At 38.3% G+C, this 13,528-nt stretch overlaps 1 protein-coding gene across 11 annotated transcripts in view; it reads left to right on the forward strand.

Moving 5' to 3' along the window:
• Positions 1–13,528, forward strand: part of LOC309475376 (uncharacterized protein) — a 140,977-nt gene that overhangs the window by 89,640 nt on the left and 37,809 nt on the right. The window contains exon 1 of one of the 11 annotated variants that reach the window (XR_014197624.1): positions 12,971–13,087. The exons of the other annotated variants lie outside the window; for them this stretch is intronic. The gene's annotated coding sequence lies outside the window, so the exon portion shown is untranslated. Of the gene's footprint in view, positions 1–12,970; positions 13,088–13,528 lie in introns of those variants that run through there. 11 annotated transcript variants of the gene reach the window in all.

The following is a 13,528-nucleotide window of genomic DNA, read 5'->3' on the forward strand; positions in this document are numbered from 1 at the left end:
AGAAGCGCTGCACTGTTACACTACGAGAACTCACTTAGAGGCCCACTCAGAGGAAAATGAATAGTGTACTACCTTACTAACTATTAATAAGCAGTAATTAGGAGTTTATTGAGGCAAGAAGTCATAGTCAATAGTTAGTTAATAGTGAGAATTGGAGCCTAATCTAAAGTGTGACCATTATTGTTTTTTAATTATTTGAAAAAGTTTATTAAAGGCTTTCCCTGGATTTTTTGTTGTTTCAAAATGTGAGTGTTGTTTACCCGAGCAAAGCACCATCACACTGCTGTGGTACATCACACTGTTGGTGTTCTCAGGGTTTTAGTGTGTGTGCAACATGCAATACTAGCTCAAGTCTAAAGGATTCCCCCTGTTAGTGTCTGCCAAAACAAAACTCATATTTGATGAATTAGGGTTAGTATAAGCTATAGCAATAGTGGCTTTTATTAAACATTTTCTTCTATAAAATAAAAATATGGTTTATGCTTAATAGTGTCTAAAACTATCGTTTTGTAGTTTCCTGTGAAACTCCAATCAAAGGTTGCCCATCATTTGTCACCCTCAAGTTTCAATTCTCCCACAATCTCATCTGTACGGAAAAGAAAAGGGATTTAATTTGAGCACTTTTCTAATTGATGGAGCTCATTTAGGCTGGTTGTGAACGACAGGAAACGCTCGCGAGTCGCACCACTTCTCGTTTACGGGGCTTTATCTCAAATCACTCTGCCTCCACATCTGTCATCTTTAGGGTTAAAGGACACAGATGGCAGACTCGCTGGCACTCAACCAAAGCGCACTGTGCCAACTGGATGCCAGGCAGTGAAGAGGGAAACTTCTCATCCCCCTGTTAACTGTCTCAGGTCTCGCTGACACCAGATGTCCCTCCGACGTTCTTGAGCGACAACTTATGTGGTTGCAATCTTGGTTTTAATCACTCTCATTTATCCAAACGGGCCTCCAATAGCTTTGAATAGCAAATTAGGCGTTTCAGCGAAGGCTTGAATCGGGATAAATCATTTAAGGGTTTGACATCAACGCACATAAACTTTGTCTCGGCGGAAACGAAGCGACACTCAAGCGCTAATCACGCGGCTAAGTCCATTTGTTTTGGTGACTGGCCGAGCATTAGGCCTCTTCTGGACTTCAGTCAAGTCGACGCTCATCGTTTTGATCTTCAATATTAAGTCTATTTAAGCGATAATTGAAGTTGGGGAGCGACGATAAACCGAATGGCCCTTCGTGTCCATCCAAACGCTGCAGTAAATGATATACCTCGCGGTGTAAATATGCGGCTGGTATTGCGCTGAAATTTGAAAGCATATTAGTGTTATCCCTTCCCCTCAGGCAATTGGTCTTTTATGCCGTCAGATTCTCGCTTCTGATAATATTAAGTGGAATTTGCCTCGCGTATCTGCAAAAAAAATGGCTTTAACCGCTAACACATATGAATATGTTAATGTCGAGTGCATGGGAAATCTGCCATTTTACAGAAAGAATGACTGATCCGTCCCAAAGATCTTTTTAGGTAAAATTAAAGCAGCCCTCATATTTAGCATCTATTTTGTCCTTTAGATGGAGGAATTTGAATATGACTAAATTACATTTTCTTTAATATCTCCTCTGGAAATTAGACCATCTGGCTTGGAGTCGTATTCGATTCTGAAGATGTTTTGAAATGCATTCGTTTTTAATGCATGACTTAAAGTAAAATATAATTCCGCTCGGTCTCTTTTCTGAGATTTGTTTCATGCTTTTATGCTGTACACTCTTGAAAAGAAAGGTTCTTTATTGGCATTAAGGCTTCCACACTCTTAGAAAAAAAGAAAGAAAAAAAAGGTTGAAAATTGTTGGTTTAACTTAAAAAAAAAAGTTTTGTAGTTCAATGAAATAAAAAATTTGAGTTAATACAACAAATGAGATTGGTTCAATAAATAGAAGCTCAAAATATGATCTTATCTGTTATCAATTAAGTTAATTTGACCAAAGATAAAAAGTTGTGATAAATCATGAAAACGTTTTTTACAGTGATATAGAACCTTGAAGTGTTCTGTCTATTAAACATGAAAGTATTGTGCAATCACTTATACTGGACCTTTTTGTGTTCTTTACAACTGAGACGTGAACCTCAGAGTTATATATAGAACCTTTCTGAAGAAACTTTATCATCCATGGAACCTTTTTTTTTATTTGGAATCAAATTTCATTTGAATTTTAGTTAAAGTTCTAGTAATTTTGTAGCATTGTTTTATTAATTTAGTACATAAATTTATACTAATTGGAAATTAGAAATTTTGTTTTGGCAACTAGCTGAAATAAAATAAATGTAAGTTTCAAGTAACAAAAGCTTTAGTTTGGAACTTTTTTAGTTTACCCCTATTAAGCAAACACACACACACACACACACACACACACACATATATATATATATAGCTTCAACCCACTATTGTTTTTATGAAATGAAAGCAAATTCTTCTCCTAATGCATTTCTATGTATCTGTAAGTGCCTGAGACCAGTTTTGGCAAATGCTGTCTGTGCTGTTTTACAGATTCGAAAATACCTCGGCAAATGATCGAAATTTAATTAGCAATATAAATGCCAGAAAGAGCACATTATGTGCAATTGTCTTGCTATCTTCCCAGAAATTAGTCTTTTTAAATGAATTTGCTGTATTAATCATCTCGAAAATATTTTTGATCACTGAATTAATAGTTTTCCCTCCTGTTTTTTAGGTATTCATTGACATAGGTGATTGCCTCTTAATTACTACAACGGCCTCCTCCTATTCTGTCTTATTAATTCATGTTTCCTGGCACAGTCCCAAAAGGCAGTCTCGCCCTATATCTTCTAATTACTTCTGTAATTGAATTTGCTCACTGTTTCTGGGCGATTTTTTTTTAAGGAACTGTTTGTTCGGCGCTTTATTGTGCCTTTGTGTTTCGGTCCTCGGCAGACAGAACATGTAGGGCCTCTTTTCTCTTTTCTCATTAATTTTCCAGAAGCCTGCCTTCAGTTATTTATTTATTATTACCTGCCGAGGCGGCCCCTAACCGTGTGAACGCCGGCGCAAACAGGGTGGAGGAAATTAATTAATTAGGATTGGTGAAACAATTACCTTGGGCCACTCTCTCTCTCTCTCTCTCTCTCAGCCAGTCAGTCATTTGCTGAAGCCTTCGCCGATTTGAGAAGTACTTTGAAGTGCCATTACAGATACGCCACGCGGGGCGAGACTGCGGCGGTGCGGGCGACGCGGTGTAAACGTGTTGTTCGGAGTGAGCTGTACACCACACTGTTGGTGTAGAGCATAAAGGGATATAATTTAATCCATATGAGAGGATATATCTGGAAGGCATCCGAGACGCATCGAAGCCCGGGCATAAAAGTCACTCAAGTTAATGCAGAGATTAATGGCGTAATTGAATGCGGGGGTGGCACGAGTCGTCTCGGCCCTTATCGGAGCCCATCGCAGTCGCTCGACTGACCGCCGATGGACCCTCAGGGCTCATTGTCCTCGTGTCAGAGGCCATTATCCGGCGGCAGCGGCGGAAAATTCTTCCCTCCGCTCTGACGGTGCATGTGTGTCTTTGAAAAACTTTCCCCCACTCGCCCATTGATTTATTTTTCCTTTTCGCCGCCTATCTCCCCTCCTTTTGTTTCCTTATCGTCGCTTCAGGTTATTATGTGCAAAGTATTGACAGCACTAGAAGGCCTGTGGTCGATGGCGGGCTAATGCATCCGTAATCCCGCCTTTGTCACGGCGAAATGTTTCGCGCGGGTCTCCGATGAGGAGAGAGGTGCAAAGCTGTTGATCCAGGTTTTATTTGTCACGAAGCCCATCCATCAATCAAACCCAAGACCATCTGACTGACTGAATGACACGCCGACTGGGCTGAGGAAATTTGATAACGCCGTATTGTCAGGCAGCTTCCCTGACTTTTTTTTCCCCTCCCGATAAGAAATACATTTGACTGGAGCAGATAAGCGCACAAGGGGCAAAGCCTTAAAGAGAGAGGGTGACACATATGCCATAAGAGGGGGGCTTTTCTTCCTTTAAGAGCCCTGGTGTAAATGATAGGTTTGGCAAACAGGACAAACACAGATTCAAAAGCCTGCAACATCCAAGTGCAATGGATATACCTAGATTATTTAAAAAGATGCCAGATAGTAACAATTCCCCATCTGTTTGTGGCATGCAGAGAGAAGCGTAATGCCGTGTTTTGCACACGGGTTTAGGGCCTCGCCGCATTATCGCCATGCATTTAATGCACTGCTGGTCAATGTCGCAGCATGCTTTATAATAAAGCAGTAAGCCAGTAAGACTTTCCCCCATTGTAAGCGCCTCACGGTAACCTAAATGTTTGCTTATTTAGAGAACAGGAAGGATTAGTTCAAATCATTTGTGTGGTAATCAACATTGTCACAATTAAGCTTAGCTTGTACCAGAATATTCCTTTAAATTCTGCCAATTATTACGGTAAATTAGATTAACTGAATGCTGTTTACAGTTGTGGTCACTGGTGTACAATTGCTATTTTGATGTTATGTTGAATAGGCGGATCCAAATTTGAATTGAGAGAACTAACCATTTCGTATCAACTTTTACTCGGTTAGACCTTCAAACGGCCTCATTCATGAAACTAATTTACAATTGGATTTGCAATGATTTACACACAAATAAACTGGCCCTTTGGCGTGGTGTAATTCAGAAAACATATTCATGCGGCCACTCGTAATATAATCAAAATATGTGTATTTTTTAATCCATTTATTTCATTATTAAATAGATGACATACATATTAGCAGAGTTCTTGTTCCCGAACTCATCCGTTCCCGGCCATCTTTCCCAACATTAACTGCAGAGGGACACTGACCCATAAAAAGATTCTCCAGCAAAGGAGAAGAAAGCAAAGAAATTTCCAGAGGGCAAGAAAATGGACGTTATTGTGACCCGTACATTAACACACTGTATGATTAAGTAAGTTTTTGTGCTGTAATGACCAGAGGCTAAGGAGTCCGAAAAGAAAGGGAAAAAAAAAAAATCAATGTAAGACTGCAGCAGATTAGCTTGACAAATTACATGCGCTCGGCTGGCCCATTGTACAGTATGTCTCCTATATTCTTTAAGAAGACATCACAAAATGGAGCTGCCAAATGGCGTATGGACTCCCGAGATCATTTTTATTGATTTTGCACAAACATCAATGAAGGATTGTGGTGGTCTTGTGCTCCTCGTGTCTTGGATGTGCGACGGGACGGGGTCCAAATGCCGCTGCATCAATACTGGGTCAGACGCTGTCATTGTTCCTGCCGATGGACGATCTCGTTCTTGAGATCTCCTCATCTAGAGGACAACAACAACTCTTCAGTGACTGAGTTTTGGCGAGAGAAATAGTTATGTTGTTGAAGAAGCCGTGAAAACAGACCTGGGTGTTTATTGTGGTTTGGTTGTAATCATACAAAAATAGCATTAGTTTACATGCTTATTCAGTGTGTGTAGAGGATATTTGTCTTGCATTTGGTTCGAAAGTCTCTTTAACTTCGCCAATTCTCAGAAACAGCAATGCAATTAAATAGAGATCAAATGGAGACTGAGAAATAGACCCTATAATCTCACTTGAGTTTCTAAAGAGAGTCTAACAGTGTCTCAAACTGCACTCTCTTGCCAAAGATACCAACCTGGACATTTATTGGTCTGAAGATTACTTTCTCAGGAGTCTCGACTGAGTTCTCAGTTGTGTGTCATTTAAGTTTCATCTTTGTCTCAGACTTATCCCGAGCAATAACAGAAGACAATATACTCCTAAAAATAAAGGTTCTTTATTGGCGTCAATGGATCCATGAAGAATCTTTAACATTCATGGAAACTTTTCATTACATAAAGGGTTCTACAGATTATTTACATTAAGAAAAAAAAAAAAGATCAGTTCACTGAAAGGTTCTATGTGGAACCCAAAATGGTTCTTTCTCGGCATCGCTGCCAAAACCTCTTTTTGGAGCCTTTATTTTTAGAAAATAGCATGTGGTTTTAATAGAATTAAAAGAGAAATGTTTAGGCTCTTATTGAGAACTTTGAATTTTGATTGCAGACTTTATTATATGAACATAGTGTGAGATATCATTGAGATCTCCTCTGAAACTCTAGAAAAGACTCATTTTTAGAAAATAGCATAGAATTAAAAGAGAAATGTCTAGGCTCTTATTGAGAACTTTGAATTTTGATTGCAAACTTTATTATATGAACATAGATCTCCTCTGAAACTCTGGAAAAAGACTAATTTTAAGATCTCATTTGTGATTTTTCTCACAGGAGCATTTGTAAGACCAAACTATCTGAGCTCTATATTCGTATTGTATGTCAACAATTGTCTCGTGTGTCTATTTTGTTCAGGAGAAACATTTGTTGATGCATCTGAAACATCTTGATTAATGAGCAATTCAATTGAGTCTATCAAATGATAGACGCAAATTGTAAAAAAAAAAAAAAAAAGGTAATATTGTCATTTGTCAAACAATTCCCTTTTGACAACATCATTGATTGTGTCTTAAAGAGAAAAGCGCTAATCTTGTTTCTACTAAAACTAGTTTTTCTGAGTCATCTCTTCATGCCAACACACACTCTCTCTCTCCAGTAGAGCTGTATTAATGCCATCTATCAGCGCTTGAGAAGAGCATGTAACGTGATAAGAACTGGCAGCGTGATTCATTTGATTCTATTAGCATGTATCAGTGTGGCAGCGTTAAACGGAGCAGATGTTAACAGTGGGAGGTGATGGAACAGCTTACACACACACACACACACACACAGATGCCGCAAACTGTTGCGTGCACTTGTCAGCGAGTGTAAACGCGCGTGTGTGCTTTATGATGCCATTTAAAGGAGAGCGTCGTAACGTAGGCCGTTTCCCACAGCGGCCCCCACGTCTCGCTGTGTGTGTGAGGACGTTCCTACACCTCAATAACTCACGTTTTCTTTGCTTTTCACACACAGGCAAACGCTTGTGATTTATCTTCCCGTGAGCCGGTGGCATTTATGGGCTAGTTGTGAAATTCTACAACTACTGTATAAACAAGTGGGAAAGAAAAGCCCAGGATGGAGAAATGCGTGTGGAGTCACGGCCGGTCCGTCTGAGCACGAGACCTCCCGGCGGTTCTGTCTTTAAGTGTGTGAATATTACTCGCGGGAGGCGCTCAAGTCTGACTCCATGCCTGGAGTTAATTGTGTTTTTTTTTTCTTTCTTTCTTTTTTAAAATCCAATTAGGGGGCTTGAGTTCATCAAGGAAGTCTATTTGGAGTTTTGGAAACTATATCTTGAATGTGTCCTAAAAACAGATTAAGCTTTGAAGTCATTTTATTTTATGATAATAATTATAGCCTTCATGTGTCTGTCACTAAACACACACCTCCCCAGAGGAACATTTATTGTTCGGACGTTGCTCTTTCATTGCTCTCAATACTTATTGTACTACTTATTGTTACTTATAGTGTCATTCTTAGATGTTTTTTTTTTCCTAACATTCCTAAGGAATAAAACTACAAATGATGAAAGTGTGAACAAACCCATAGGAAAGAAAAACTATATATCAATTGTTTCTCCTAGACAGCAATAGTATTCCTGTAAATGACGAACAAATTAAGACTTTTGCTCTTAAGCTTCCTGCTATTTTGCACCCGAGTATCTCATGTTTCCTTTAGTTTAGGAATATATCTTTATAATATCTCAAACATGCTCAAGTTTGCCCAAGATTTTCCAAGAAACTTTTTTATTTCTAACAGGGTGCTATTTATGACTCATGAAGCTTTAACTTCGTCTAAACCATATCTCAGAAAAATTTAATGAGAAATGTTTGAGTTTATTGACAAATCAGACATTTAATATCAGAGTTTGGAATTTTGGATAATCTGAGTACAGTTTGCAATATTGTTGAGATCGTTTCTGAACATCTAAAATATCATTTGTGATTTTTCTTCTAAATATATACGTAAAATACTTTTCATATGCACTCTTAAAAATAAAGGTTGATGGTTCCTTTAACGTCCATGGAATCTTTCCATTCCACAAAAGTGGAAAAAGTTTCTGTGGATTATTAAAATGATCTTCACACTAAGAAAAAAAAGAATAATCTTTTAAGAACTGATCACTGAAAGATTCTTTGGGAAACCAAAAATGGTTCTTCAATTGCATCTCTGCAAAATAACCTTACTGGGACCTTTATTTTTTAAGACTGTATATGATTGTTTTTCTGTATATTTATGAATCTAGTATATGTTGACTGAAAGTCTGAAAAATGGTTCAGATGATGATGTTGTCTTATCTGACCACACCGCGAAAAATGTGTTTTCAATATAATTTAGAACAGCCTAATAGCATCTCCAAAAACCATCCATTGTGTCCTTTTGTCTGAGATCTGGTGGGGGTGCGACACCACATTGATCTCCCTCTATTCACAAAAGGCAGGCCTTTATTTTTGCTGGATTTCCCTTCGCTCGAGAAAAAGTCGACAAGATAGCTGTATTGATCCAGTGCACTGGACAGCCATCAAACCCAGTCTCTGCTCATCTCAGATGGTGGTCCAGAGCCAGTGGCCGTACAGATATCTCCGCACAACCTGCCAGCGCTGGAACACTGTGTGTTTCCTCTTCTGGGAACAAGCGGCCCATTCACACACTTCAACCAGGCCAGAGACTGAGTGAATCACATGTCCCCCAAGTCCATTATGATGTGTGGAAACTCTCCAATTAACAGTTTCGGTCTGAGGGGAAGTTTTGGGAAGGTTATGGTAGGGTTGGTTCAAAGATAAATGCTGAATAAAGATGGAGAAATCCTGTACTCTTAACTCTAGTTTCCCAACAGAAGTTCCACATAGAACTTTTGATTTTCTAGTTCTATGGTGCATTTATGAACCCAAAAGGCAATACTCTAAATCCGAAGGACCCGTTATGTGCAACAAGAACTTTTTAATCTTCAAAGAATAATCACGTAGCCAAATTGCTTAGTGGAGATTGAAATCTTGAACTTTTTTTTTTTCCAGAATCAAATGTGACCCTGGACCACAAAACCAGTCACATGGGTAATTTTTTTTTTTTAAATTGAGATTTGTACATCATCTGAAAGCTGATTAAATAAGCTTTCCATTGATGTATGGTTTGTTAGGATAGGACAATATTCAGAGTCAGAATCAGAGGGTGCAAAACATTTTTTTAAAGTTGTGCATTTATGTTGGCGATTGTGCAGCATTCACTCACAAAAATAAATGTTTTATATATTTACGGTAGGAAATTTACTAAATATCTTCATGGAACATGATCTTTACTTAATATCCTCATGATTTTTAGCATAAAATAAAAATCGATAATTTTGACCCGTACAATGTATTGTTGGCTATTGCCACAAATAAACCCGTGCGACTTATGACTTATGATCCAGGGTCACAAATATGAAAATCGATTGACATATTTCTGTTCAAAGAAACAGGATGACCAAAAGACATGATTAACAAGTAAGAGAACTCAAGGTGTCCTCTGCGTTTATGATTTTTTTCCCCTTTCTCTCTAAGCCTATATCTTATGATACTCATAAACATAAATGCGAGGGACACCTGCCGCCACCCATGTCACCGGAGTCTTAGAGGTATCATCCTGCGGTGTGTCCAGTTCCTCGTCTGGATATGAAACAACTCTTCACACTTAATTACGGAGGATGAGCGAAATGCCTCATTTCTCTTTGTTATAGGCTAAGCTTCCAGTAATCCCAAACAAAAGGTCTGGCTCTGGAAGCTGTAGGATTTGCTGGTGGGATTATAGTCTCATGGATAATGATGTGCAGTCAGCGAAAGCAAAGCTTTATTTGAATTCAAATTGGCCGGTAAACAAAACCCATCGGTATGTCTGCTGTTGGAGTATCTGTCTAGTAAGCACTGTGTCAATGCATCAGCAACCCCGTGCAATTTATACGGATCTATTATTGCCGTTACAGTGAGCAAGTGTTCTGTTATCTATCCGTTCATTATGAGGGTTGCTGGAGCTCTGTTTCTGTACCTTTTCTCTGTGCTACAGGGCCCGGATCTGGCTTTCTGATAGCACCTCTCTCTTGTGTTGGTGTCTTTAGTCTTTGATTAACAGGCACGTGGTTTCAGAGACTCTTTCAGAAGCGTCCACCAATTGTTGTTTTATTTTGACGTGTATTTCTTACTTCTGCTAAGTCAGTAATTATTGGTGTTTTAGGCTAACAAACTCACTACTACTATTGCTCATATTTAGGGTTAGGGATTTTGAACAACCCCTCGACTTTAAGTATTAAACATTGCCAAGTAACTCGTCCCGCAATTTGTGCGACGGACATAAATGATACCTTGATTTATGTGGCTTGTTGAGGAAAGGTATTGTTCTAAGATACTGGTCTTAGAAAAGGACCTGGACTTGAGGGAAGGCTCTTTGGATGTAGACTAGTTTATAATCAACCCTGAAAATCCCCTGGCAAACGCTGTAACGACCACATACCAATGTCCTGGGAGTGGGAATCATCCAGAACATGTTAGCATTTTCACAACAAGTTCAGTTTCCATTGGATTAGCTGTTCACACCTTTGATGTGGCCTTTTTGACATAGACAAAGTCATCTAGAAACCACTGATAATGTCCATGAAACACCCAAGCAATGAAACAGCAATGCCTTGTCAAGCATCATTGCAGCAAGTTCCATTGGTTTCTATTGGGTTAGTTGTTCACTCCTTGATGTTTGACGTGGACCACCAACTAGCAACCATCCAAAACATCCTGAAAATGCAACACCATAGCAAAGTCCTGGCAGCCATTCAGAACATTGTAGCATAATTGCGTCCATTTCCATTGGTTTCCAGTGGGTTAGTTGTTCGCACCTTGATGATAGTGCTGCATTTGTTGTGTTAAGACAATGAATGGCTATTCAGATATCAGGCCGGTTGGTAAATCCAGTGTATTATAAGGCACCGGAGTGTGTCAGCTTAGTGTCAGGGCACTCTATATTTCCAAGTCAGACACCTTTTAATTGAATTCAACTGGAGCGAGACAAGATGGGTAAATATAAGCCATATGTTCTTTGCACCTTATTTGCTGTAGGTGGTGATTTCAAATAATGACTTCTGTGTTGTTGTGGAGGTTGGGCAGAAAAACCTCCAGTTTTCACTCTTTCGTTTCATGTTCCTGATGATGAGGCAAAGTCATTTAATTAAACATTTTAAAAGCAGGACGACCTTAAGGTCCTAAGACAACTCAGAATACCTAGAACAATTAGTATGCACGCAGACCTGTTATTCACTGCTCTGCAAATGTCTTTGCGAGTCTGACCTTTGAGATGTTCCTTAATAAAGGTGTTCGATTATTTTTTTTCCCTATACTTAGAGCACATACATATAATCAAAATAAAGTAGAACTTATAGCATCTCTCGATACTGGTATCCTGAACCGTATCCACAGCCTATGATGTTACTCTGCAGATAACGGCGCCTGCATTTCCTCCTGACCGTATATATGAATCTCAAAGCTTTCATCGCTTGGTCTTGGCTTGTGCCTTTAAACTCAAGGAAGTGCTTGCGATACTTTTGAGACCGTGTTCTCCTGTTGTTAAACTGTTTTCAGGATGTTTAGTCTAGATCACACACAGAGAAGTGATCATCTCAGTGAATGACATGTATTTTCTGTCATGTGAATGTAAAAACATCCCACACACAACATTGTCGTTGTCACACAGAGCGTTGAAACTCTGAAACATCCGTCCTGTCTTAGGACTTACAAACCTGTCTTGGCATTTTATTTAGAAAGGTGATGGATTGCCTCAAGTGGATTATGATCAATTTCCATCTCCAATCTCATGTAAACTGTCTGGCAGGTTACTGTCTAGGTAATATTTCACAATTAATTATTTAAATGTATCCATTTAGCAGGCACTGTTTTATCCAAAGCAACTTAAAGTGCATTCAAATGATATATTTTGCTTTTTATATCTATTTTTATAAAGTTATATTTTGCTAACCAATCATTTTAGGACCCTTATGATTTTATTTTATTTTAACTGTGACCCTTATGACCCTTTAGGACCCTTATGATTTTTTATTTTTTTTTATTTGCATGCGTTAAAATAAATATCTTTGCCTTTTTATGACAATTTCCAGTTTCTCAATTGTCAAATTTCCTTTTTTTTTTTTTTTTATAAAATAAAACAATAATATATTATTTGAATGATATATAATTTAGTATGTGTACACCATGGTTGTATTTTATTTATTTATTTTTTATTTATTTTTTTGCTGTAGTTTTTGAATAAAGTAAAAAAAAATCAAAAAATTATATCGAAAAATGGTGTAGAAATAATTTTCACAATTTTTTGCTAGTAAATTTCACAAACATAAAAAAAAAAGCCAAGTACCACTGAATTGAATGTGACATTTTTAAGTAATAAGACTGAAATAGTATTTTCATGTAAAATGTACTCTAAAAATCTTACATTTTTTACTGTCTAGTCTTAATTTTCTTAATGAAAAATATAATTCCTGTAATCCAAGCTAGACCTTTTGAGATCATCCATTTTGGATATCTGTTTGCATGCACAGACCACACACACAAATGAACTTATTTCATCAATTTGATGCCTAGTACGTGAATTGCGCAATCTACTCCAGTTTTCTTTTCAGATTAAGCAATTTGTGTAACATGGCCACAAGCTAATTTAATAACATAAATGTTATTATGGTCCATTAATAGCACATGGGGAGTGTCTGGTGGTCTAGTCCCACTGGAGCTCTGTTCATTCAGCATTGAAGAAGTTCACACGGAGGTTCACTCGGGCTGTGACTGACAGGTCTCGAACCCTGAAACGCTTCCCCTTGATTACAGATTCAGCGGGGCCCAAAAGGAAGAGCACAGGGGTCTAAAGTGTCATCCTCCCATTAAGCTCAGCTTGTGTAACCATAATGCGCACAAAATAGCAGTGAGAACACACTCATGCATATGGAAATGAACGGCCATTCATTCATACATCAGCGATGCAGACCGACTCCATCTGAAACGCATTAGTATTCTACGACTGCAATGCAGAAGTGAACAGACACACTGAGATTCGTAAGTTTGGACTCATTTCCACCATTTGTTTAATGGTAGTTGAAGACATCAGCCCGTCACTTTGATTGTAGCCATAAGATCAGTTTAATAAGGCAATCTGTGGCGAGGCAGTAAATCTGTTAATCCTATTACCAATTAAAAAAGGAGAGGGGAATTTTTTTTTTTTTTTCCAAAATTATTTGACTGTTATTTTTGTTTTGATTACTATTAAATCTGTTCTCTTTCCCTGCACCTTTGCAGGGTCATTAGTCAAGGTAGTATTTTGATTGAAGTCATTATTGCTTTTCTTTTGTAGCAGCACCGTAGAGATTAACACTGAAGCATGTTGTATGAGCAGACAAAGCCTCCACAGTCAGTGCAGTGGATTACTGTCAGTGCGGAGGTATAGCAGGACGAGGCAGCCCATAATTCCTATAGAAAGGTAGACAAACACACAGCCAC

The sequence above is a fragment of the Leuciscus leuciscus genome (genome assembly GCF_965113295.1).
Source record: "Leuciscus leuciscus genome assembly, chromosome: 15".
Lineage (NCBI taxonomy): Eukaryota > Metazoa > Chordata > Actinopteri > Cypriniformes > Leuciscidae > Leuciscus > Leuciscus leuciscus.